At 41.2% G+C, this 26,352-nt stretch overlaps 1 long non-coding RNA gene across 1 annotated transcript; it reads right to left on the bottom strand.

Annotated features, from left to right (window-relative positions):
• Positions 1-18,055: 18,055 nt before the first annotated feature.
• Positions 18,056-25,616, bottom strand: LOC124117294. The gene is made up of 3 exons (XR_007222793.1): positions 25,528-25,616; positions 24,067-24,229; positions 18,056-18,230 (listed from the first exon to the last, which is right to left on the bottom strand). It is a non-coding gene; the product is annotated as an uncharacterized LOC124117294 (long non-coding RNA).
• Positions 25,617-26,352: the final 736 nt, after the last annotated feature.

The raw sequence follows: 26,352 nt of genomic DNA, 5'->3' as shown, positions 1-26,352 counted from the left end.
TTCACACGTTTTGTGTACACGTGTCTATTTTTATCGGTGGAGTAAGAGTGATGTGTGTCAGAATCCGTTTATAACTCACGAAATTCAAAATGAGCTCAACTCTGTGCACGACTGACATTGCCTGAAATTATAGTACTATGAGGATAGATTATTGCAAGGCTACGACTCGACAAATACTGCCGTTTGTGCGTTTGGCTGAAAACAGTGTTGGGGGCTGTGGCAGACAGTCAGTGTGTTAAGATAGGTATTCCGTCCTTACTGGGCAAGTGAATAAGACGCTAGTCAGGTCGTAAAAAAAAACATCGAATGGCCCTCGTCTCGCTCTTAGACAGGAAACGCCAGCCCTCCAGTAAATGTCACCTCTCGTATGTCATACAAACCGGACATCTGCAAGATCTAGAGATCCCAGATAGAGATGAGCCAACTCACACGAGGACATCTGTATGATATCCCAGATATAGATGAATCATCTCACGCCAGGACACCTGTATGAGATCCCAGACAGAAGTCTGTCATCTCACACGAGGACATCGGTATGAGGTCCCATATAGGGGTGGGCCATCTCACACGAGGACATCTGTATGATATCCCAGATATAGATGAATCATCTCACGCCAGGACACCTGTATGAGATCCCAGACAGAAGTCTGTCATCTCACACGAGGACATCGGTATGAGGTCCCATATAGGGGTGGGCCATCTCACACGAGGACATCTGTATGAGATCCCAGATAGAGGTGAGTCATCTCACACCAGGACATCTGTATGAGATCCCAGATAGAGGTGTGTTATCTCACACCAGGACTTCTGTATGAGATCCCAGATAGAGGTGAGTCATCTCACACGACGACATCTGCGTGAGATCCCACATAGATATGCATCACCTCACATCAGGACATCTGTATGAGATCCCAGATAGAAGTGTGTCATCTCACACCAGGAGATCTGCATGAGATCCCAGGTAGAGGTGAGCCATCTCACACGAGGACATCAGTATGAGATCCCAGATAGATATGAATCATCTCACACCAGGACATCTGTATGAGATCCCAGATAAAGGTCAGTCATCTCACACGAGGACATCTGTATGAGATCCCAGACAGATATGAATCATCTCACACCAGGATATCTGTATGAGATCCCAGATAAAGGTCAGTCATCTCACACGAGGACATCTGTATGAGATCCAAAATAGAGGTCAGTCATCTCACACGAGGACATCTGTATGAGGTCCCAAATACAGGTGAGCCATCTCACACGAGGACATCTGTATGTGATCTAAGATAGAGGTGAGTCATCTCCCACCAGGACATCTGTATGTGATCCAAGATAGAGGTGAGTCATCTCACACGAGGACATCTGTATGAGATCCCAGACAGATATGAATCATCTCACACCAGGACATCTGTATGAGATCCCAGATAAAGGTCAGTCATCTCACACGAGGACATCTGTATGAGATCCAAAATAGAGGTCAGTCATCTCACACGAGGACATCTGTATGAGGTCCCAAATACAGGTGAGCCATCTCACACGAGGACATCTGTATGTGATCTAAGATAGAGGTGAGTCATCTCACACGAAGACATCTGTATGAGATCCCAGATAGAGATGAGCCATGTCACACGAGGATATCAGTATGAGATACCGGATAGAGGTGAGCCATCTCGCACCAGGACATCAGTAGGAGATCCCAGATAGAGGTGAGTCATCTCACACCAGGACATCTGCAAGAAATCCCAGATAGAGATGAGCCATCTCACAAGAAGACATCTGTATGAGATTCCAGATAGATATGAATCATCTCACACGAGGACATTTGTATGAGATTCCAGATAGAATTGTGTTATCTAACACCAGGACATCTGTATGAGATTCCAGATAGAGATGAGCCATCTCACACGAGGACATCTGTATTAGATCCCAGTTAGATATGAATCATCTCACATCAGGACACCTGTATGAGATCCCAGATAGAAGTGTGTCATCTCACACCAGGCATGCGTGAGGCGGGGAGAAGGCTGACATTCAAGAGAGCTCCGACAAAAGTGAAGAAAATTGTGTGTTTCAACCGAAATATTTGCTTTAGGCGAGACATATCCTGCATGACCATTCTCCAGGGACAATTCCCATAACGCTCAGCGAATACTTGAAACTTTTAACGTTGCAACTGCCATATTTTCAACTCTGTGGGTGAGTGAGCGAGAACCGTCACAAATAAGCCCGCCATGTCGTCAACTCGTGTTGAGCTAACATCAGACTCTGAGACTCTCTCCAGAAAAAGAGAGTTGGAGGAGAAAAGTGACTTTGGTGAGGCAGAGGACGACAATAAGGATACGCCGTGTAAAAAAAACAGACATCGGAGGAAACAGTGGAAATGATGTGAGTAAACAAAATGATGTAAATGACTCTGTCCTCCTGTTTGCCATTCGCGAGGTTGGTGATAGTTTGGTTGCCAGAATTAGTTCCCTAGAAAACACTTTATCCGATAAAATAAGAGAAGTTGTTCTTGAAGAAATGCAGAAACTCAGGGATGAGTTCGAGGATAAAGTGCGACATATCTCCGAGAAACTTCAACATCTCAAGCAGAAACAAGTAGCAGACGACGCACACATCTGAGGGACAAGGTTCAGGTTTTAGAAAAAACCTATGCTTCAGCTACTGCCACTAACTGTAATAATGTGATCGTTATAAAAAATCTACCACTTCAAGCTAATGAAGAAAAGAGCACGACCATCACAGAAAACAAAGTATCTGCACTCTTCAAAGATGGTCTTAAATTAGGGGACATCACTGTTACTGGTGTGGAGCGCAAGAAAAGCGCCAGTAAAAGACCAGGTGTAGTGATTGTGCGGGTCAGCAATGCTGAGCAGAAATCAAGAATAATGAAAAATAAGTCAAAGTTAAAGCAACACAAGCGATACGAAAATATCTTCATTAAGAACAACATGTCTCCTGTCAGTTGAAGACACAGTCTAGTCTTTTGACCCTTGTAAACGAACTAGATAAACAAGACAAAACAGAGGTGTACCATGTCGAACCAGGACATCTGTATGAGATTCCGAGATTAATTTTGCCAGCCCCAACCGAATCGGGTCAAACTGTGACGGATATTTTTCTCAGAAAAGACAGTAAAAGTGGTTGAATTTAACGCACCAGTTTTCTTTAAATGCGTGCTTGAGTGAGTTGGGTTTAACGCCGCTTTTAATAGTATTCCAGTTATATCACGGCGTATCAGCTTAATGTGGGAGGAAAGACCAAAGTGATCCAGGTCTTAGACGATTACCACTTCGGTGAAACCTAAGAGCACGGGTATGGTGCTGACAAACCTAGAAACATAACCAGGGCGAACCGGGATTCGAACCCACAATCATAGGTTTCTGGCGTGTCCAAGGGACGCAACTCTGCAGGTCGAGGTGCCTTAGATGACTGGCCCACCGTGCCCCATTTCTTTAAATGCAATGTGCTGTGACATCATAGGTAGATATAATACAAGTCTATAGAACTTATTACATATGATGATACATCTGTGAGGTTAAAATTGATTTTATCAGCCCGAGCCAAGTCGGATCAAACTCGTGTGACAGAAATTTTCCTCAGAAAATACAGTAAAAGTGCTTGAATTTAACGAACCAGTTTTCTTTAAATGCGATGTACTGTGAAATTATAAAATGCTATGTAGGTAGATATAATACAGGTCTATATACGCAAATACATTTGATGATACATCTGTGATTTTCAAGTTGATTTTGACAGTCTGGGCCAAGTCGGACCTAAAAGAAGCCAAACACTTTGGATAGAGACTATGTTGAGAATGTAGAAGAAGCCAAAAACACTTTGGATAGAGACTATGTTGAGAATGTAGAAGAAGCCAAAAACACTTTGGATAGAGACTATGTTGAGAATGTAGAAGGAAAAGGGCTTCACTTGAGAACCGTGTTCTCTTTAAATACCGCGATCTGAGAAACAATAAAGTGAATCATAATTCTATATAATACTAGTCTTTAGATGTATACACATTTGATGATACATTTTGTGGTTTAAGTTGATTTTAACAACCCAGGGAACGTTGGACGGAACACTTGCGAGACTGTTAAGTGTGAAACAGAGTTAGTTTTTACACTAAAACTGATCAAAACCTAGAATGACTTTCGGGGAATTAGCCACGGGAACAACACACCTTCAAAGACAACAGAGAGAGGTTCTCAGGCAAAGCAGGAATCTTTATTAAATGTGTTCATCATCCTCATCATCATCAAGCATATAGACATAATCAGACAATCTTCATCATCATCAAACACAAAGACATAATCAGACAAATAATTAAGCAGTGATAAAATAACTGTTAAGATATTCGTTGGTATATAATAAGCATGAGTTAATAAACAATTGATTGTGATGTGATTTCACTTTGAGAACAATGCATTAACTTCAGAGACGTCTCAGTACCTATTCAAGTTACAGCCTACCTAATATAACATTACATAAGATTTTGTAACTCATTTATAATTAAAACTACCATTTGTAAAATAATAACAAAGTGTAAAGTGTAAGCTCAACTCATTGGATATTCATTTATATCATAGCAGTAAAAATTTGATATAATGCAGACATTATAATCAATTCACATTAAATTACTCATTGATAATTACTCATAATGTTTGGTATATATTTAAGGTACTCATAAATAACATCTGAACAATGTTTACAAAAAGTATTCATATGAAAGATTATAGCAACACCTTCCTTGAACAATGACATGTCTAATAACTTATTCTACGTTAAATACGGTACATGTGACGTCATGAACTATAGCTGATTCAGATGTACACTTCAGAGTTAAATAGTGAATACAAGATTTAATACGGTAAATAATACTGGGACCCGCATTCAATGACTGAATAAACTATACTAAATTCAGATAACAGCTACGTGCAAAAAATGGTTAAATACGTCACGTGCTGTCACTGCCAAGCGCTGGTGAGTGTGCCGTTATATAACAATGAGCGGTGCCACCTGTGCATGCCGCGCTATGCGGGCCGAGCTTATACAAATCACAAATGACTGAATACCGTATTTAAAACTTGAAATATATATGAATTAAAACTGATTACTAGTGAACATATATTCTATTGTGAATGTTTATGAACCTTATTGGAGATTCGCCAAACAGAGAAATTGCTTGTGAACTGTAATTTAGAAATGGATATAAACACTGCTATAGGAAAGCCTGTTTCATCATAACTATTCTACAACATAAAACTACTACGTTATCTGTAGCGTCCAAATCATGCTTAAAGGATTCTATCTGGGATATTCTACTCATCGTCTGTTCATCTTACCGAATGGAAATAATATGCATAATTTTGAAAACATAAATTTATTAGGCATTGCTTAATTTGCGTGCATTTATCTAGAACAAAAAGTTACGTTCAAGTATTGTAGTCTAGTGATATGCCCTCACAAGGTAGTTACCTAATAATAAATATATTTTGGGCTACAGATAAGAATAATATACTTGGCTGTACTTGCACTGATCTGGTTTTGTATTATAAGAATATATTTGATGCATGAACATCGGATATAAGTTATATTCCAGAACCGTATTTATCAGGCATAAGAACGCAAACAAATATACATAACGTAAATTATATCGAGTAACTGAATCATGTTAATGCATATTGACGCATTTAACGTTGTTGCATTATAAAACCACTCTACTAACGATACAGCATACAATAAGGTAAATAACACGACACACATATGAATACTGGTCCTACCGATACACGGACACATAATTCATACATTCTTATAATACACGCCATTCCCATTGAAACATGATAATTATGAAGCATCCACAACACCTGTGATTAATAATCATTTGCCTAGTAGTTTTAAACCGATAAATAAACATGGGGGATACGAACGCTGATTGTGGAATAGTAATATTTCTACATGAGACGCACGCATATAAATTACTGTAGTTAATTTGTGTCAGTAAAACTTGAATAATAGGCAGCTTAGATTCGAACGGCATTTCGAATACATAGAGTATAAGTTCATTGTTCAAGCAAGATATTCATACAAAATTAAAGACAATTTTAAAAGACAATTTTAAGCAAAGTTCAACCTAAATGGCAAAGTAACAAGTAAAAGTGACTTACCTTCAAAGACAAACAGAGAGAGGTTCTCAGGCAAAGCAGGAATGACTAACAGTCGATTTCCCCCTATATTTATACCCGAGACCTCCTTTGTTAAACTGAAGGCAAGTCTACACGTGCAAGTCCAGTTCGAAATTTGAGACTTTGGACTAATAAAGACTGGACATGTTATACAATTTTGTATGATGGGTTTGGTCTGTTAATAGTCAAAGCCCACGGTCAGTTTGGAAAGTTGAGTAATAGAAGATTATAAATGCCGATAGAATCACTCAGCTCGTGTTTGGTTTCGCGTTTTCAATTTTCTAGTTTTGTCAGTTGCAGCTAAATAGCTGATAACGGTAAACTGGTAAGTGCCGAACGCGCTGACCACTAAAGTTTCGCCCACTGACCTGTTTGTGGCGCCGTAAATCTGAAGTGCCAGGTGTTGTTATACAATTTCTTCAGTGGTCACACATTGTACCCATGTGGTGAATCGAACCCGGGTTTCAGAGAACGTTTTACCCACTAGGCTACCCTAGCACACCAAATACAAAAGAAAGTACATTAAGATTTCAGACAATAGATATTGTCAACAAATTCATTAATTAATTACTGGAAGCTATTTTGAAATTCAAATTTTGACAAATTAGGATGAGACTGTAGAAGTATTTATCTAAGTTATTATGGATATTTAATATCTACCGTTAATTGGTAGTCAAACATAGTCAGTGATAAGAAATTCAACTGAAAAGCACAACCTGAACCATCAACTAAAAACTATGTACACGTATATTACATTAAAGGGGCCGGTCATGTATTACCGGTATGTTCTCATTCATTTTTGACACTACCCTCCCTGAAAGAAAATGCAAAGCACTTTATATTTCATTGTCATTTTTTTCATAACCCTCCCCTAGAGACTCTCACATTTTTGGGGTGACCCTCCCTGTTTGTTCTGATCTGAATTAAAATATTCATGACAATATTCTTGACTAAAATCATTATCATATTTTTATCATGTATCCTATCTTTTTTTCAAAAAATAACTTAATGAAGATTAACAATAATATGCAAATCTGCCAAAAATATCGGTCTGGCAAAGTTTAAATTAATTATAATTACTGTTATAAAGTTTTGGATCAATCGTCTGTTTCTAAATACAGTGAAACCCAACTTTGACTTGAGTGACATTATTGAATCATCTACCCAATGTTCTTTATGCATTGATATGCATCTGCACAGAGTGGTCAAAGTCCTTGTCTGACACATAGTGTGCTACAAGGGAGACATCAGTTTGAGTCCAGCCAAACTGTCTGATAATCTCAAGGACTGTCTTGGTATATTAAGGGATGTAGCTAATCCGACATAAACATAAAACAAGTGACATCATCTCTTCTACAGAACACATGATCAGCCTGTCCCACCTTTGATGTTTATTACCTTGCTACTCTAAAAACAGCTAATTAGCAAAATGAACTCATTGTGGACTAGGGATTAACAGGGCAATTGGTGTCGGGTGGGTATTAGCACCTGCAATTGTTTGTTAATTACTTAATTGAATAGTGATGGCTTAGTCATAGATAATAGATAATCATGGCAAATATATCTCCGAATGGATAACAACCAACCCACTAAGTACGATAAGATAAACCAAAAAATGTCGGCTATCGTAAACAAGCAAACAATCACCAAAAAAATGGCATAACCTATATCTAAACTCAAATACCCAAATCAAAAAAGTACTCAGCAAACCACTAACCAAACCAAAAATTCTCCATCCATAAAACAAAATCGACAGAGTAATCACTCAACTCCAAACAGGACACACCAACCTAAAATAACCACCTAAAAAATAAAAAAAACACACTACAGGTAACTGCCCACACTACAAACAACCAGAAACCCCAGAACACGCACTCATCCACTGCACACACTACCAAACACATCGAACCGCATTACAAACCACCCTCAATCTAAACAAGGCTCTCACTCTAGAAGCAATACTAAACCCACAGAATAAACTAGAAAACTTCAAGGCCTTAGGCGTTTTTTTAATCAAAACGGAACTAATAAAACGCATCTAAAAACACAATAATCTACCAAATCAAAATCACATAAACAAACAAACATCCACCATACCCAGCTCCCTTAGTTCTCCTCCCCAACCCTATCGGCATCTATTCCAAATCTCAAAATTTCCAAATTCTATATAAGCAGCCCCTAAAGCCCCCTCTTGGGTTGCACACACCACTTTCGCCCCTTTCGGAAACACATTAAATGGCCTGGCCGGGCCCGTGTGCGAAATACGCTACAGTCGGAAAGCGCACGTTAAATCTCCAAAGTAAGTAAGTAAGTCGGCTATCGACCTAACCATATGCACCGCAGATCTAGCTCAAAGTACTCAATGGGAAGTGTACGACGTCCCGCTAGGTAGTGACCACTTCCCCATAAACATAACCATAGGAAATACAAACGTACCAATCCCAACAGAAAACCAACAACCAAAATCCCATTACAATAAAGCTAACTGGGACCAATTCTAAGATATCTGCAACGAAGCTAACTTAAACGAAATAGAAAATAATGATCCAGAAACCTATTGTATAAACCTAACAGACTATATAATAAACGCAGCCAAAACCTCCATCCCCTTCAAAACATCTACCGGTAAGACAGGCAAACCGACGGTACCATGGTGGAATGAGCAAATAGAACAGACTAAACGAAAACGTAAATCAGCCATCAATAAAGCAAAACGCGACTACAAACATCTAAACATGGCCCACGAACTAAACCACAAGGTTCAAAAACTAGTCCAAATAGCCAAAAGTAGAGACTGGAAAAGATTCTGCGAAGGTATAAATAACCGTACAGATGCCAGTTCGGTCTGGCACAAAATCCACGCCATTAGAGGCTTAAAACGACACACAAAAACTAGCATTAACAACTCAACCAACCCCGCTCAAAGAGCAAATAATCTCGCCAACCACTTTTCGCCTGTTAGCAGTAACACAAACTTCAGCCCAAAATTCCAAGATAACTTTAAAACAAAACAAACCCACAAAAGAACCAAACAATAACAATCTAGAAATAAATCAACCCTACACAATGGAGGAGCTCCTCTACGTAATCCAAAACAGGAAAAAGGGCAAAGACCAAGGATTAAACCTAACTTCATACCAAATAATTAAAAAAACTCCTCCTAAAACTACTCCAGGCACTACTCTAACTATACAATCTCATCTACCTAAACGGACAGGTTCCTACTCCCTGGAACCAGGCCCTAGTCATACCAATCCCTAAACCTAATAAATCAGCTAATCAAGCTAACTTATATAGACCAATATCCCTAACTTCAAACTTATGCAAAGTAATGGAATCAATGGCTGAAAATAGATTACAACATTACCTAACCCAAAATAACATCATAAGCCCAGATCAAAGCGGTTTCACTCATGGCCGCTCAACCCTAGATAACCTCGCCCGACTAGAGCAAGATATTAAGACAGGACAACTAAACAAACAATATACAACAGGCATCTTCTTAGACTTCTCTAAAGCTTTCGACATGGTATGGCACGACGGGCTAATACAAAAACTTAAAAAATAGGACTCAAAGGTCAGAAAATAGGCTACATCCAGGACTTCCTAAACAATCTAAAATAACTGTGGGTATAGACTAAACACTATCGGACCAATGTCCCCTAGAAAATGGCACTCCCCAGGGCAGTATCCTCAGACCCACCCTCTTCAATATAATGACAAACGATCTATTCGAGGGCCTATCCCCTGAACTAGATTCGCGGATGATGGAGCCCTCTGGATCCGCACTAAAAGCATTAAAATGGCCCAAAATTTACTCCAAAAATCTCTAAATAAAATACATGGGCTGACAAATGGGGCTTCTCCCTTAACTCAGAAAAAAACAACAGGAATAGTTTTAAAACATAAAATCATGAAACCCACCTCCCCAATCCTCCAACTAAACAAACAAACAATCAAATTTCAAAAACAAACCAAATTCTTAGGACATATTTTCGATGAACATCTCTCCTGGGATGCTCACATTAAAAATCTAACAACTAAATGCAGTAAAGACCTAAGCACACTAAGATGCCTAATTGGCTCTAACTGGGGAGTCTCCAAAGATACCCTCCTCTCTCTCTACATATCACTAATTAGATCAAAACTAGATTACGACTGCGCCATATACAACACCCTAAACAACTCTCTATCTAAAAAACTTGACTCAATACAATATCAGGCTAATTACACGCACCCAACATGGCACCTCCTAAACTTCACTTCATGACCTCCAAACACACAGGTTTCGGAGTCCATACCACACAACCAACTAAAACCACACAATCCTTCCGACTCCCTAACAACCAATCAATATTCACGGCAGAACTAATGGGCATCAAGAATCCAAAAACCACAAAAAAAATCCTAATACTTACCGACTCCCTAAGTGGACTGCAAGCCCTACAAAACAAAAATACCCAAAACCGACCTAAATTAATAAATCAAATACTTAAAAGCTCCAACGACCTAACTAAGGCAGGCAAACAAATAACCTTCTTGTGGATACCCGCTCACGTAGGAATATACGGCAACGAAAGCGTTGATAAAGCAGCTAAATTATCTCTCAAAATACCAGAAATAAGCCTGAACCTACCCATCTCAAAATCAGAAATTAAAAGTGTAAACAAACAAAAAATTACCAAAAAATGGCATAATCAATATCAAAACTCAAATAGCCATATCAAAAAAGTGCTCAGAAAACCACAAGCCAAACCTAAAATCCTACACCCCTCTAAAAAAATTACAGAATAATTACAAAACTCAAAACAGGACACACGAACCTAAATAACCACCTAAAAACACTTAAAAGACACACCACAGGGAACTGCCCCCACTGCAAACAACCCGAAACCACAGAAAACGCACTCATCCACTGCACCCACTACCAAACACACAGAACCACACCCTCAATCTAAATAAGGTTCCTACTCTAGATGAAATACTAAACCCTCAAAATAAACTAGAAAACTTCAAGGCGCTAGGCGTATTCCTAATCAAAACAGATCTAATTAAGCGCATCTAAAAACTCATTAATCTACCAATCCAAAATCCAATAAACATACAAACACCCACCTCACCCGGTTCCCTTAGTTCCCTCCTCCACCCACTTCGGCATTTGTTCCAAATTTAAAAATTCCAAAAATTCAGTATAAGCAGCCCCTTAAAGGCCCTTTTGGGTTGCACACACCACTTTCACCCTTTTCGGAATACACTAAATGGCCCGGCCAGGCCCGTGTGCGAAATACGCTACAGTCGGAAAGCGCACGTTAAATCTCTCATATCAGTCAGTCAGTTAAGTGTCTCATATTGCGGTAGCAAGCACGGTGCTCAAAGTGAAGCCCTTTTCCCTCTCCATTCTCTCGGACTGAACACTTCTGACATACATTTTCTTAAGAAAATATAGTAAAAATGCTTCACTTTGAGCACCTCGTTTTCTTTAAATACGATGTCCCGTGACATTATAACGTGGTATATAGGTAGATATAACACTATTATATAGATGTAAACACATTTGAAGATCAACTGTGTGTTTAAAGTAGATCTTGACCGCCCCGGCCAAGTCGGACCCAACACAAGCCAAACACTTCTGATAGAGACTATGTTGAGAATGTAGAGGGAAAAGGGCTTCACTTTAAGCACCTTGTTTTCTTTAAGTACAGCGATCTGAGACACTATAAAGTGGTATTTAGGTGGATTTAATACTAATCTATAGATGTGAATCCATTTGATGATACATCTGTGAGTTTAAAGTTGATTTTGACAGCCCGGGCCAAGTCGGACCGAATGCTTGTGTGACTGTTGAGAGTATAGGGAGAAGAGGTCTACTTTAACCAATGTGTCTGCTTTAAATACGACAAACAGTGACATTATAAAGTGGTATTTACTTAGATATAGTACGTTCCTATAAATATAAACGCTATGCCGACAGTTGGAAATTTGTATCACGATAGCTAGAAGTATTTGATACGTTTCAAATCTTATTTCGTTTAACGATTGCTCTTTTACATGTAACCTAGGTCAGCGACGCTTACACACAGCTCCAGTTTCTGGTTTTTAAGCGATTTACTCCGAATTACTTAATTATGGTGCACTTTTTTGTTTGGTGATGGTTCAGTAGTGTTATGTGTGTATGTTGCCTCAATTATATGTAGGTATGATCGCCGATAATGAAATAATTAGCCAATAACACTTTGGCCAGTCTTGGCCCGGCCCGGCCCGACTTTTAGGTAATGCCACAGTTTGGTGGAAATTAAAACATCTCTCTTTGTGACTAAGTTGGGAGTGTTATTCGTCAACTTCTTTTGAAAAACTATGTGTTTTGAACAATTGTTATGAACTACTCACGACTATGGTGTTTTTAATCTGGAACTTTAGTAATAATTGTTACATATATAACTACCTGTGACCACTTTTCGGAATGTTCTAAGATTGCGGACCTGTGCACATGTGTTATTACGCGTTGCAAGAGAGCGCCGTTTACAAAGCGTTGTTGCCGTCATGGTAGAATGGAGATAAACCTACTGTGTTTTGAAATTTGATGTAGTCCCACTACAAAGCTAAAGCGCTCCGTTCCAAATTAAAATAAAGAGGTGTCTATTCTACAGTGGGAATACATCAAATTTCAAAACACAGTAGGTTTATCTCCTAATTGACATTTTATATGTCGTTCCTACCTACCCCTCCACCCTACAATCTCTGGCATTGACGTTTTATATGTGTTCCTACCTACTCCTCCACCTTAGGATCTCTGATATTGACATTTTAAATGTGCTCCTACTTACCCATCCACCCTAGGATCTCTGACATTGACGTTTTATACGTGTTCCTACCTACCCATCCACCCCAGGATCTCTGACATTAACGTTTTATATGTGGTTCCTACCTACCCATCCACCCCAGGATCTCTGTCATTGACATTTTAGATGTGGTTCCTACCTACTCCTCCACCCCAGGATCTCTGGCATTGACATGTTATATGTGGTTCCTAACTACTCCTCCACCCAGGATCTCTGCCATTGACATTTTATATGTTATTCCTACCTACCCCTTAATACTATGACCTCTGATTCTGACGTTTCTTCTGTGTTTTTACCTACTCTTCCACCCTAGGAACTCTGAGATTGACGTTTTATAAGTGTTACTACCTACCCCTCCTCCAAAGTATATCTGACATTAACGTCTTATACATGTTCCTACCTACTCGTCAACCCTAGGATATCGGGCATTGACGTTTTATATGTGGTTCCTACCTACCCCTCCACCCTAGGACCTCTGATATTGATGTTTTTCATGTGTTTTTACCTACTATCCACACTAGGATCTCTGCCATTAACGTTTTATATGTGTCCCTACCTACCCCTCTACCCTAGGATCTCTTTCATTGACGTTTTATATGTGGTTTCTACCTACTCCTCCACCCTAGGATCTCTGACATTGACGTTTTATATGTGTTCCTACCTACCCCTCCAACCCAGGATCTCTGGCATTGAAACTTTATATATGGTTCCTACCTACCCCTCCACCCTAGGACCTCTGATATTGACGTTTTTACGTGTTTTTACATACTCCTCCACACTAGGAACTCTGACACTGACGTTTTATATGAGTGTCCTACCTACTCCTCCACCCCAGGATCTGTGACATTGACGTTTTATATATTTTCCTTCCTACCCATCCACCCCACGATCTCTGACATTGACATTTTATGTGTGGTTCCTACCTACTCCTCCACCCTAGGATCTCTGACATTGATATGTTATATGTGGTTCCTACCTATTCCTCCACCCAGGATCTCTGCCATTGACATTTTATATTTTATTCTGACTTACCCCTCCACCCTAGGATCTCTGACATTGGCGTCTTATACTTGTTCTTATTTACTCCTCCGCCCTAGGATCTCTGGCAGTGATATTTTATATGTGGTTCCTACCTACCCATCCACCCTAGGACCTCTGATAATGACGTTTTTACGTGTTTTTACATACTTCTCCACACTAGGAACTCTGGCATTGACGTTTTATATGTGGTTCCTACCTACCCTTCCACCCAAGGCCCTCTGACATTGACGTTTTATATGTGGTTCCTACCTACCCCTCCACCCTAGGATCTCTGGCATTGACGTTTTATATGTGTTCCTACCTACCCCTCCACCCTAGGATATCTGGCATTGACGTTTTATATGTTGTTCCTACCTACCCCTCCACCCTAGGATCTCTGGCATTGACGTTTTATATGTGTCCCTACCTACCCAACTACCCTACGATCTCTGACATTGACGTTTAATATGTGTTCCTACCTACCCCTCCAACCAAGGATCTCTGGCATTAAATTTTTTTATGTGGTTCCTACCTACCCCTCCACCCTAGGACCTCTGATAATGACGTTTTTACGTGTTTTTACATACTCCTCCACACTAGGAACTCTGACATTTACGTTTTATATGTGTTCCTACCTACAACTCCACCCAAGGCCCTCTGACATTGACGTTTTATATGTTGTTCCTACCTACCCCTCCACCCTAGGATCTCTGGCATTGACGTTTTATATGTGTCCCTACCTACCAAACTACCCTACGATCTCTGACATTGACGTTTTATATGTGTTCCTACCTACCCCTCCAACCAAGGATCTCTGGCATTAAAATTTGTTATGTGGTTCCTACCTACCCCTCCACCCTAGGATCTCTGACATTGGCGTCTTATACTTGTTCTTACTTACTCCTCCACCCTAGGATCTCTGGCAGTGATATTTTATATGTGGTTCCTACCTATCCCTACACCCTAGGATCTCTGGCATTGACGTTTTATATGTGGGTCCTACCTACCCCTCCACCCTAGGATCTCTGGCATTGACGTTTTATATGTGGTTCCTACTTACTCCCGCACCCTAGGATCTCTGGCATTGACGTTTTATATGTGGTTCCTACCTACCCCTCCACCCTAGGATCTCTGGCATTGACGTTTTATATGTGGTTCCTACCTACCCCTCCACCCAAGGCCCTCTGACATTGACGTTTTATATGTGGTTCCTACCTACCCCTCCACCCTAGGATCTCTGGCATTTACGTTTTATATGTGGTTCCTACTTACTCCCGCACCCTAGGGTCTCTCGCAATGACATTTTATTTGTGGTTCCTACCTACTCCTTTCTTCACCCTAGGACCTCTGACATTGACATTTTTTATGTGTGGTTCCTACCTACTCCTCCACCCTAGGATCTCTGGCATTTACGTTTTATATGTGGTTCCTACTTACTCCCGCACCCTAGGGTCTCTCGCAATGACATTTTATTTGTGGTTCCTACCTACTCCTTTCTTCACCCTAGGACCTCTGACATTGACATCTTATATGTGGTTCCTACCTACTCCTCAGACCAGGATATCGGACATTGACATTTTTTATGTGTGGTTCCTACCTACTCCTCCACCCTAGGATCTCTGGCATTTACGTTTTATATGTGGTTTCTACTTACTCCCGCACCCTAGGGTCTCTCGCAATGACATTTTATTTGTGGTTCCTACCTACTCCTTTCTTCACCCTAGGACCTCTGACATTGACATCTTATATGTGGTTCCTACCTACTCCTCAGACCAGGATATCGGACATTGACATTTTTTATGTGTGGTTCCTACCTACTCCTCCACCCCAGGATCTCGGGCATTGACATTTTATATGTGGTTCCTACCTACCCCTCCACCCTAGGACCTCTGACATTGACATTTTATATGTGTTCCTACCTACTCCTCCACCCAGGATATCTAACACTGACATTTTATATGTGTACCTACCTACCCCTCCACCCTAGGACCTCTGACATTGACATTTTATATGTGTTCCTACCTACCCCTCCACCCTAGCACCTCTGACATTGACATTTTATATGTGGTTCCTACCTACCCCTCCACCCTAGGATCTCTGACATTGACATTTTATATGTGTTCCTACCTACTCCTCCACCTTAGGATCTCTGATATTGACATTTTAAATGTGCTCCTACTTACCCATCCACCCCAGGATCTCTGACATTGACGTTTTATACGTGTTCCTACCTACCCATCCATCCCAGGATCTCTGACATTAACGTTTTATATGTGGTTCCTACCTACCCATCCACCCCAGGATCTCTGTCATTGACATTTTAGATGTGGTTCCTACCTACTCCTCCACCTTAGGATCTCTGATATTGACATTTTAAATGTGCTCCTACTTACCCATCCACCCCAGGATCTCTGACATTGACGTTTTATACGTGTTCCTACCTACCCATCCACCCTAGGATCTCTGGCATTGATGTTTTATGTCTGGTTCCTACCTACCCCTCCACCCTAGAAATATAGCAAGTCCTCCAGCTGTTGAAACTATCAACTTGTACTGTTTAGTAAACAACATGTAAACAAAAACCTTTTGTGCCTGTGGGAAAGATAAATATTCTTTCAGTGCAAAGTTGTTTTGGTCGCTTTTCTGCCTTCTGAGGATAACCCTTTAGCAGCAATATAGAAAAAAAACACATTAAGTTTGAAACGTGAAGAAAGTGTTTTAATATTGACACCTGAGTTGTTCTGTGAAGGTTTACTATTTATATTGTGAGAAGGTATTTTACGCATTACTTGTCAACATATATATATAACTATGATATACTCTGTAGAGGCATCCATATAGATGGTGTACTCGCTATTGACAAAAAGAAACAAACATGTTGTAAGTGTAACAAGGTTTATTCACAAAACAAAGTCACAACACTTTTTTTATTTTTTAACGTTCGGATAACGTTGCTTCCGATATCAGCTCATCCTGAAAATATAAGGCAAATTCATTATAGCAAATGAATTACTTGATTCACCTGAGCACACATATACATACAGGCACAGGCTCACACGAGATCGCAAACACACAACTCCATACACTGGCATGTGATTGGCTCTCTTCATATCTTAAGTAATAACTATGTTTAGACAAAAGTTGTCATTTGTGTACGCGAGCACCTGTTGTCATTTCTGTTTGGGGTGAAGTGAAATGGGGCTTAACGTCGCGTCCAAGGTTATTGCACTTATAAAGCAACAGGCATGCACGCGTGTGTGTGTGTGTGGCTGCTTGTACTAGTCCTTACTTATGCTGATTTATAGTGCTAGCCCACTGAGATACCATGCCGCAGTTTAACATGAATACCCCACTCAGACACAGTATACTGACCCTGAGCTGACCAGTCCTTGTCTTAGCCCTTAAATGTCGAGCGCCAGACAGGGTAACAACAAGTGCGATCTTTTAACGTCTTTTGGTATGACGCGGCCGGGGATCGAACCCCGGACCTTCAACTCTACCACTAGACCACAGAAGTACATGTTAATATATTTCTCACTTGAAAATAATGCCTTTTTATAGTATACTTGGTACATATGGCAGGTATCCTTTAGATTTTATGGTGTTTGCAGAAGATCAGAAGTTTCTAAATAACTGAAGGGAAGAACTGTCATGGCTGAGGGGTTCTCAAGAATCAACAAGCAAATACTTACCGTCTTGGAATGCCGTTTATGCACAGCTGCAACATGACAATATATATAAGAATTACAATTCAACATTTAACGGATGAGGAGGTATCTAAACGTTATCCCCTCTAAACATATCTGACACATCTTGTTGATTAAACTTAATTATTCGGTTTTGATTGAAAACCCTTATTCGAAAATTCTTTAGTGGATATATTAGAAGAATATTAGGATTGAACTATTTTCAGTCACAACTCAATCATATCAAATCAAACCTTCAAGCTGTTTTGAAGTGCAATATAAGTAACAAGAAACAATATAAAGTCTATTACTCTGTGTTCTATTACTGGTTAATTACTTGGTCGTTGTTCTTGCTGGATGTGTAACAGTAACTAATACATTGTAACAATTCATACCACAATGTTGGATCACAAGCAATAGATGGGCATGCAGAGGGAGTCGACGTGGTGTATGTCAATGACCTAACGTATTCAAGTGATGTAGCATTGTAGATCTCGATATCCCTGAAAGAAGAAACCTCCATTTAGTCACCTTCATTGAAGAAACCGGTGAGAGCAGGGCAACACTTCGACTGTACAAATGAAACTGGTTTATAAATTGATGGAAAATATGTTACATTACTATGCTTGTCGTAAGAGGCAACTTGGTTGATGCTTGTCATCTTATCCCGATTTCGTAGTTCGATGCTTTCGATGTAAATCACTGAATTGTCTGGTCCAGACTTGATAATTTACAGACCGCCATCATATAGCTGGAATATGGCTGAGTGCGGCGTTAAACAACAAACAAACAAAACCATTCAACAAACAAACTGAATGCATGCACCCTGATAACTTAAATAAGTCCGACCAAGAGATGCCTTTTTCGCGGCTTCTCTCTCATGCCTAATCTAAAATCTACTTATACCGAGGCATTCATGCTGACATGATGAGATTCCTTCTGAGTACCTGCAGCAGCTAAGTAGAGCATGTAGATGTCTCTCACCAACTTTAACTACAAGTATATCACGGGGAGGTCCCTAACCCCTTTATATACAAGTATATCACGTGGTGGTCCCATCCCCTTTACCTACACGTATATCATGTGGTGGTCCCTTCCCCCTTTAACTACAAGTATATCATGTGGTGGTCCCTTCCCCCTTTAACTACAAGTATATCACGTGGTGGCCCCTCACCCCCTTTAACTACAAGTATATCACGTGGTCGTCCCTCACCCCTTTTAACTACAAGTTTATCACGTGGTTGTCCCTCACACCCTTTAACTGCAAGTATATCATGTGGTGGTCCCTCACCCCCTTTAACTACAAGTATATCATGTGGTGGTCCCTTCCCCTTTAACTACAAGTATATCACATGGTGGTCCATCACCCCCTTTAACTACAAATATATCACGTGGTGGTCCGTCAAACCCTTTAACTATAAGTATGTCATGAGGTGGTGCCTCACCCCCTTTAACTACAAGTATATCACGTAGTGGTCCTTCACACCCTTTAACTACAAGTATATCATGTGGTGGTCCCTCACCCCCTTTAACTACAAGTATATCACGTGGTGGTCCCTCACACCCTTTAACTACAAGTATATCATGTGGTGGTCCATCACCCCCTTTAACTACAAGTATATCATGTGGTGGTCCCTTGCCCCCTTTAACTACAAGTATATCACGTGGTGGTCCCTCACACCCTGTTAACTACAAGTATATCACGTGGTGCTCCGTCCCCCACTTTAACAACAAGTATATCACGAGTGGTCACTCACCCCCTTTAACTACAAGTAAATCATGTAGTGGTCCCACACACCCTTTAACTACAAGTATATCATGTGGTGGTCCCTCACACCCTTTAATTACAAGTATATCATCAGGTGGTCCCTCACCCCCTTTAACTACAAGTATATCACGTAGTGGTCCTTCAAACCCTTTAACTACAAGTATATCATGTGGTGGTCCCTCACCCCCTTTAACTACAAGTATATCATGTGGTGGTCCCTCATCCCCTTTAATTAGAATTTTATCACGTGGTGGTCCATCACCCCTTTTAACTACAAGTATATCACGTTATCGTCCCTCACCCCTTTTAACTACTAGTATATCATGTGGTGGTCCTTTACCCCCTTTAACTACAAGTATATCAAGTGGTGGTCCGTCAAACCCTTGAAATACAAGTATATCATGTGGTGGTCCGTCCCCCACTTTAACAACAAGTATATCATGCGATTGTCCCTCACCCCCTTTAACTACAAGTATATCATCTAGTGGCCCCACACCCTCTTTAACTACAAGTATATAACGTGGTGGTCCCTCAGCCCCTTTAACTATAAGTATGTCAAGTGGTGGTCCCTCATCCACTTTAACTACAAGTATATCACGTGGTGCTCCGTCCCCCACTTTAACTACGAGTATATCACGTGGTGGTCCCTCATCCCCTTTCACTACAAGTATATCATGTGGTGGTCCCTCACCCCCTTTAACTACAAGTATATCATGTGGTGGTCCCTCACCCCCTTTAACTACAAGTATATCATGTGGTGGTCCCTCACCCCCTTTAACTATAAGTATATCATGTAGTGGTCCCATCACTTTTAACTACAAGTTTATCACGTGGTGGTCCCTCACACCCTTTAACTACAAGTATATCATGTGGTGGTCCCTTCCCCTTTAACTAAAAGTATACCACATGGTGGTCCATCACCCCCTTTAACTACAAATATATCACGTGGTGGTCCGTCAAACCCTTTAACTACAAGTATATCATGTGGTGGTCCATCGCCCCCTTTAACTACAAGTATATCATGTGGTGGTCCCTCACCCCCTTTAACTACAAGTATATCATGTGGTGGTCCCTCACCCCCTTTAATTACAAGTATATCACGTGGTGGTCCATCACCCCTTTTAACTACAAGTATATCACGTTATCGTCCCTCACCCCCTTTAACTACAAGTATATCATGTGGTGGTTCCTTCCTCTTTAACTACAAGTATATCATGTGGTGGTCCTTTACCCCCTTTAACTACAAGTATATCACGTGGTGGTCCGTCAAACCCTTGAAATACAAATATATCATGTGGTGGTCCGTCCCCCACTTTAACAACAAGTATATCATGCGATTGTCCCTCACCCCCTTTAACTACAAGTATATCATCTAGTGGCCCCACACCCTCTTTAACTACAAGTATATAACGTGGTGGTCCCTCAGCCCCTTTAACTATAAGTATGTCAAGTGGTGGTCCCTCATCCACTTTAACTACAAGTATATCACGTGGTGCTCCGTCCCCCACTTTAACTACGAGTATATCACGTGGTGGTCCCTCATCCCCTTTAACTACAAGTACATCATGCGGTGGTCCCTCATCGCCTTTAACTACAAGTATATCATGTGGTGGTCCCTCACCCCCTTTAACTACAAGTATATCATGTGGTGGTCCCTCACCCCCTTTAACTACAAGTACATCACGTTGTGGTCCCTCATCCCCTTTAACTACAAGTATATCACGTGGTGGTCCCTCACCCCCTTTAACTATAAGTATATCATGTAGTGGTCCCTTACCCCCTTTAACTACAAGTATATCATGTGGTGGTCCCTCACCCCCTTTAACTACAAGTATATCATGTGGTGGTCCCATCACTTTTAACTACAAGTATATCATGTGGTGGTCCCTCACCCCCTTTAACTACAAGTATATCACGTGGTGGTCCTTCCCCCTTTAACTACAAGTATATCACGTTGTGGTCCCTTCCCCCCTTTAACTACAAGTATATCATGTGGTGGCCTGTCACACCCTTCAACCACAAGTAGACCATGTGGTGGTCCCCCACCCCCTTTAACTACAACTATGTCACGTGGTGGTCTGTCACACCCTTTAACTACAAGTATATCATGTGTTGGTCCCTTCCCCCTTTAATTACAAGTATATCATGTCGTGGTCCAATCCCCTTTAACTACAAGTTTATCACGTGGTGGTCCTTTCCCCCTTTAACTACAAGTATATCACGTGGTGGTCCCTTCCCCCCTTTAACTACAAGTATATCATGTGGTGGCCTGTCACACCCTTCAACCACAAGTAGACCATGTGGTGGTCCCCCACCCCCTTTAACTACAACTATGTCACGTGGTGGTCTGTCACCCCCTTTAACTACAAGTATATCATGTGGTGGTCCCTCACCCCCTTTAATTACAAGTATATCACGTAGTGGTCCCTTCCCCCCTTTAACTACAAGTTTATCGCGTGGTGGTCTGTCACACCCTTTAAATACAAGTAGATCATGTGGTGGTCCCTCGTCCCCTTTAACTACAAGTATATCGCGTGGTGGTCTGTCACACCCTTTAAATACAAGTATATCATGTGGTGGTTACCCACCCCCTTTAACTACAAGTATATCATGTGGTGGGCTGTCACCCCCTTTAACTACAAGTAGATCATGTGGTGGTCCCTCGTCCCCTTTAACTACAAGTATATCATGTTGCGGTCCTTCACCACCTTAAACTACAAGTATATCATGTGGTGGTCCCTCACCCCCTTTCACTACAAGTATATCATGTGGTGGTCCCTTACACCCTTTAACTACAAGTATATCACATGGTGGTCCGTCACACCCTTTAACTGCAAGTATATCATGTGGTGGTCCCTTCCCCTTAACTACAAGAATATCACGTGGTGGTCCCTCACCCCCTTTAACTACAAGTATATCATGTGGTGGTCCCTCACCCCCTTTCACTACAAGTATATCATGTAGTGGTCCCTTACCCCCTTTAACTACAAGTATATCATGTGGTGGTCCCTCACCCCCTTTAACTACAAGTATATCATGTGGTGGTCCCATCACTTTTAACTACAAGTATATCATGTGGTGGTCCCTCACCCCCTTTAACTACAAGTATATCACGTGGTGGTCCTTTCCCCCTTTAACTACAAGTATATCACGTTGTGGTCCCTTCCCCCCTTTAACTACAAGTATATCATGTGGTGGCCTGTCACACCCTTCAACCACAAGTAGACCATGTGGTGGTCCCCCACCCCCTTTAACTACAACTATGTCACGTGGTGGTCTGTCACACCCTTTAACTACAAGTATATCATGTGTTGGTCCCTTCCCCCTTTAATTACAAGTATATCATGTCGTGGTCCAATCCCCTTTAACTACAAGTTTATCACGTGGTGGTCCTTTCCCCCTTTAACTACAAGTATATCACGTGGTGGTCCCTTCCCCCCTTTAACTACAAGTATATCATGTGGTGGCCTGTCACACCCTTCAACCACAAGTAGACCATGTGGTGGTCCCCCACCCCCTTTAACTACAACTATGTCACGTGGTGGTCTGTCACCCCCTTTAACTACAAGTATATCATGTGGTGGTCCCTCACCCCCTTTAATTACAAGTATATCACGTAGTGGTCCCTTCCCCCCTTTAACTACAAGTTTATCGCGTGGTGGTCTGTCACACCCTTTAAATACAAGTAGATCATGTGGTGGTCCCTCGTCCCCTTTAACTACAAGTATATCGCGTGGTGGTCTGTCACACCCTTTAAATACAAGTATATCATGTGGTGGTTACCCACCCCCTTTAACTACAAGTATATCATGTGGTGGGCTGTCACCCCCTTTAACTACAAGTAGATCATGTGGTGGTCCCTCGTCCCCTTTAACTACAAGTATATCATGTTGCGGTCCTTCACCACCTTTAACTACAAGTATATCATGTGGTGGTCCCACACACCCTTTCACTACAAGTATATCATGTGGTGGTCCCTTACACCCTTTAACTACAAGTATATCACATGGTGGTCCGTCACACCCTTTAACTGCAAGTATATCATGTGGTGGTCCCTTCCCCTTAACTACAAGAATATCACGTGGTGGTCCCTCACCCCCTTTAACTACAAGTATATCATGTGGTGGTCCCTCACCCCCTTTCACTACAAGTATATCATGTGGTGGTCCCTTACACCCTTTAACTACAAGTATATCACGTGGTGGTCCCTCAAGTATATCATGTCGATTTAAGGCCACATGTTCAGACTGTAAACACAATTCAGTTCTGTTACAATAAACCCACTATGAACTCATCTTCAGTTATTTTTCACTCATTTTAGGAAAGACGCAAATACTCACCTTGGACCTCACTCCTACCTGGCTATCAAGCAACCTGATATGAGAAGGGGTCGGCACAAGGGGCAACGACATACCAACAAGACTGACATTGGATGAACACTTACAGATGAATTACCAACAAACGCAAATCTTAAGAATAATAAAAGATGCCAATTATGTATTTGTTCTTGTCTTGAAGAAAGAAAGTTTAGTGTGTATATATTCAAAACGTATAACGTCTGTTTTACTCACGGATCGTTTTTGTTTGCGATGTAGATCAGGTCATCATCACAGGGGCTGACTTTAATTGAACCACAGCAATCACCAGCGGTAGGCTCTTTCAGCTGTCTGTATGTTTTTTCAGTAGGATCATATATCAACACGGCACCGGATGTTTCACAGAACACAATTCTTCCTGTATAAGAAAGTGAGTGAGTGAAATGGGTTTAACACCTCTTTAAACAGTATTCCAGGCATATCACGACGTGTCGACTTGATGTTAGGAGAAAACCCAAAGTGATGCAGGTCTTAGACGTTTACCACTTTGGTAAAACCCACGAGCACGGGTATGGTGCTGACAAGCATCATCAATTGAAACATGATCGGGGTGAACCGGGATTCGAACCCACGATCATTGGTTTCTGGCATGCCCAAAGGACGCAACTCTGCACAGCAAATAGCGTCACCTTGGACGACTGGGCCACCCGTGCACCCATGTGTGAGAAGAGGCATTGTCATGAAATAGTAGAACTCACGCAGTCAGCATTCCTAACCGATTTGTATCAGAGAAATGTAGATAAAATGTATGATCTTTTAGGCATTGATTCACAGCAAAACACTTTTCTACTTGTATCAGATACATATATACTACCGGAAAAAATATCTATGCTTAATAAAAAGTACATAAAAAGTAAATAATAAAAAATACATTTATTCTGAATTCGAAACATACATCTTTCAAATCATGTTCATGAAGACATTCCATCGACTTTAATGTCCTGACTTACAAAATGCACGTCCATGTTCATGCTGTTTATTTGGATGTTTGCGTGTTTATGGGCAGAATTATACTCAGGACTGTGGCTTTACAACCGTCAATATGATTACGCAGTGCTCAACGTCTACGCACAGTGGGAATGTTGCAAACAGGAATGGCGCAAAACAGAGTTGCCAGACATTTAATGTTCATTGAAACACAACTTCAACTCTTTGGAGACGCTATCTACAGCAGGGCAAGGCTCATCACTAGCCACCGTCCAATCTACGTTGGAGCAGTTATATGCTGGTTACACCACCCTCCTTGTCGGGCTTGTCGCTCTGCCTCCAGTCACCTTGAATGCGTAACCAGGGTCAAGTTTGAATAGTTATATGCTGGTTACACCACCCACCTTGTCGGGCGTGTCGCTCTGCCTCCTGTGACCTTGTATGGGTTACCAGGGTCAAGTTTGAGCAGCAATATGCTGGTTACACCACCCTCCTTGTCGGGCGTGTCACTCTGTCTCCTGTGACCATGCATTATTTACATGCCCGTGTAATTTCACAGACCTATGTAAAATTGCATATCCCTATAACACGGGCACCTGAATTTACAAACATGTTGTCCAAACATGTTGTTCAGACGTAATGGTCTCCATGTGTACATTCGCAAAGGAAAAAACATAATATTCACATGCCAACCCAGAATTATAATTTGATTAATTGTATTGCACCTACCATCGTCGAGAACCACGAACTCCAGAGGAGGCAGTGAATTCTTCAAGACTTGCTCCCAGTCGCCTGTGCCGTCGAGCGGTCTTCTGAGGATCTTCTGACCGTCACTCATGTACAGGTAGCTGCAGCAATATTGTATCAGCTATTGTTCAGTTGTTAAGCTTGCGCCATTCTCTACCACTCGCATTACTTAAGGGTGTTAAATATTAAATACGCAATAGGAACACAGAGCCAAAAACTATTCTCACAACATAAATGTAAACATAAAAAAAACCGACAACTCCCTGTCAGCCCTTCCTTTCGTCATCGATCCCATTTGCGTGGATCGATGCTCATGATGTCAAACACTGGATTGTCTGGTCCAGACTCGATTAATTACAGACCGCCGTTATATAGCTGGAATATTGCTGAGTGCGGTGTTAAACAACAAACAAACAAACCTCCGATCTGTCTTCTTTTAATGACCTGTGCAATGTGATATCATGATCCTGGCGACAATGCCTGTCGTTAGTGGCGACTAACGGGATCTGGCGGTCAGACTCTCTGACGTGGTTGATGCATATCATCGTATCCCATTTGCGTGTATCGATGCTCATGATGTCAATCACTAGATTGTCTGGTCCAAACTCGATTATTTACAGACCGCCGTCATATAGCTGGAATATTGCTGAGTGCAGCGTGTAATATCAAACATACAAAACCAAACCAATCATGCACAACACTTCCTCTAAGTCCTTGAAGTAAGCCTGTGTACATACTCGCCACAAATATAAATGTTGCCAGTCTCGCCATCATATGGGAAGGCCATTGCGATTCCGAAGGAAACTC

The sequence above is a fragment of the Haliotis rufescens genome, unplaced genomic scaffold (genome assembly GCF_023055435.1).
Source record: "Haliotis rufescens isolate VD_foot unplaced genomic scaffold, xgHalRufe1.0.p SCAF_24, whole genome shotgun sequence".
NCBI classification, from domain to species: Eukaryota; Metazoa; Mollusca; class Gastropoda; order Lepetellida; family Haliotidae; genus Haliotis; species Haliotis rufescens.
Note: the sequence above shows the minus strand (reverse complement) of the source record. Positions and strands in the feature narration are given on the sequence as shown.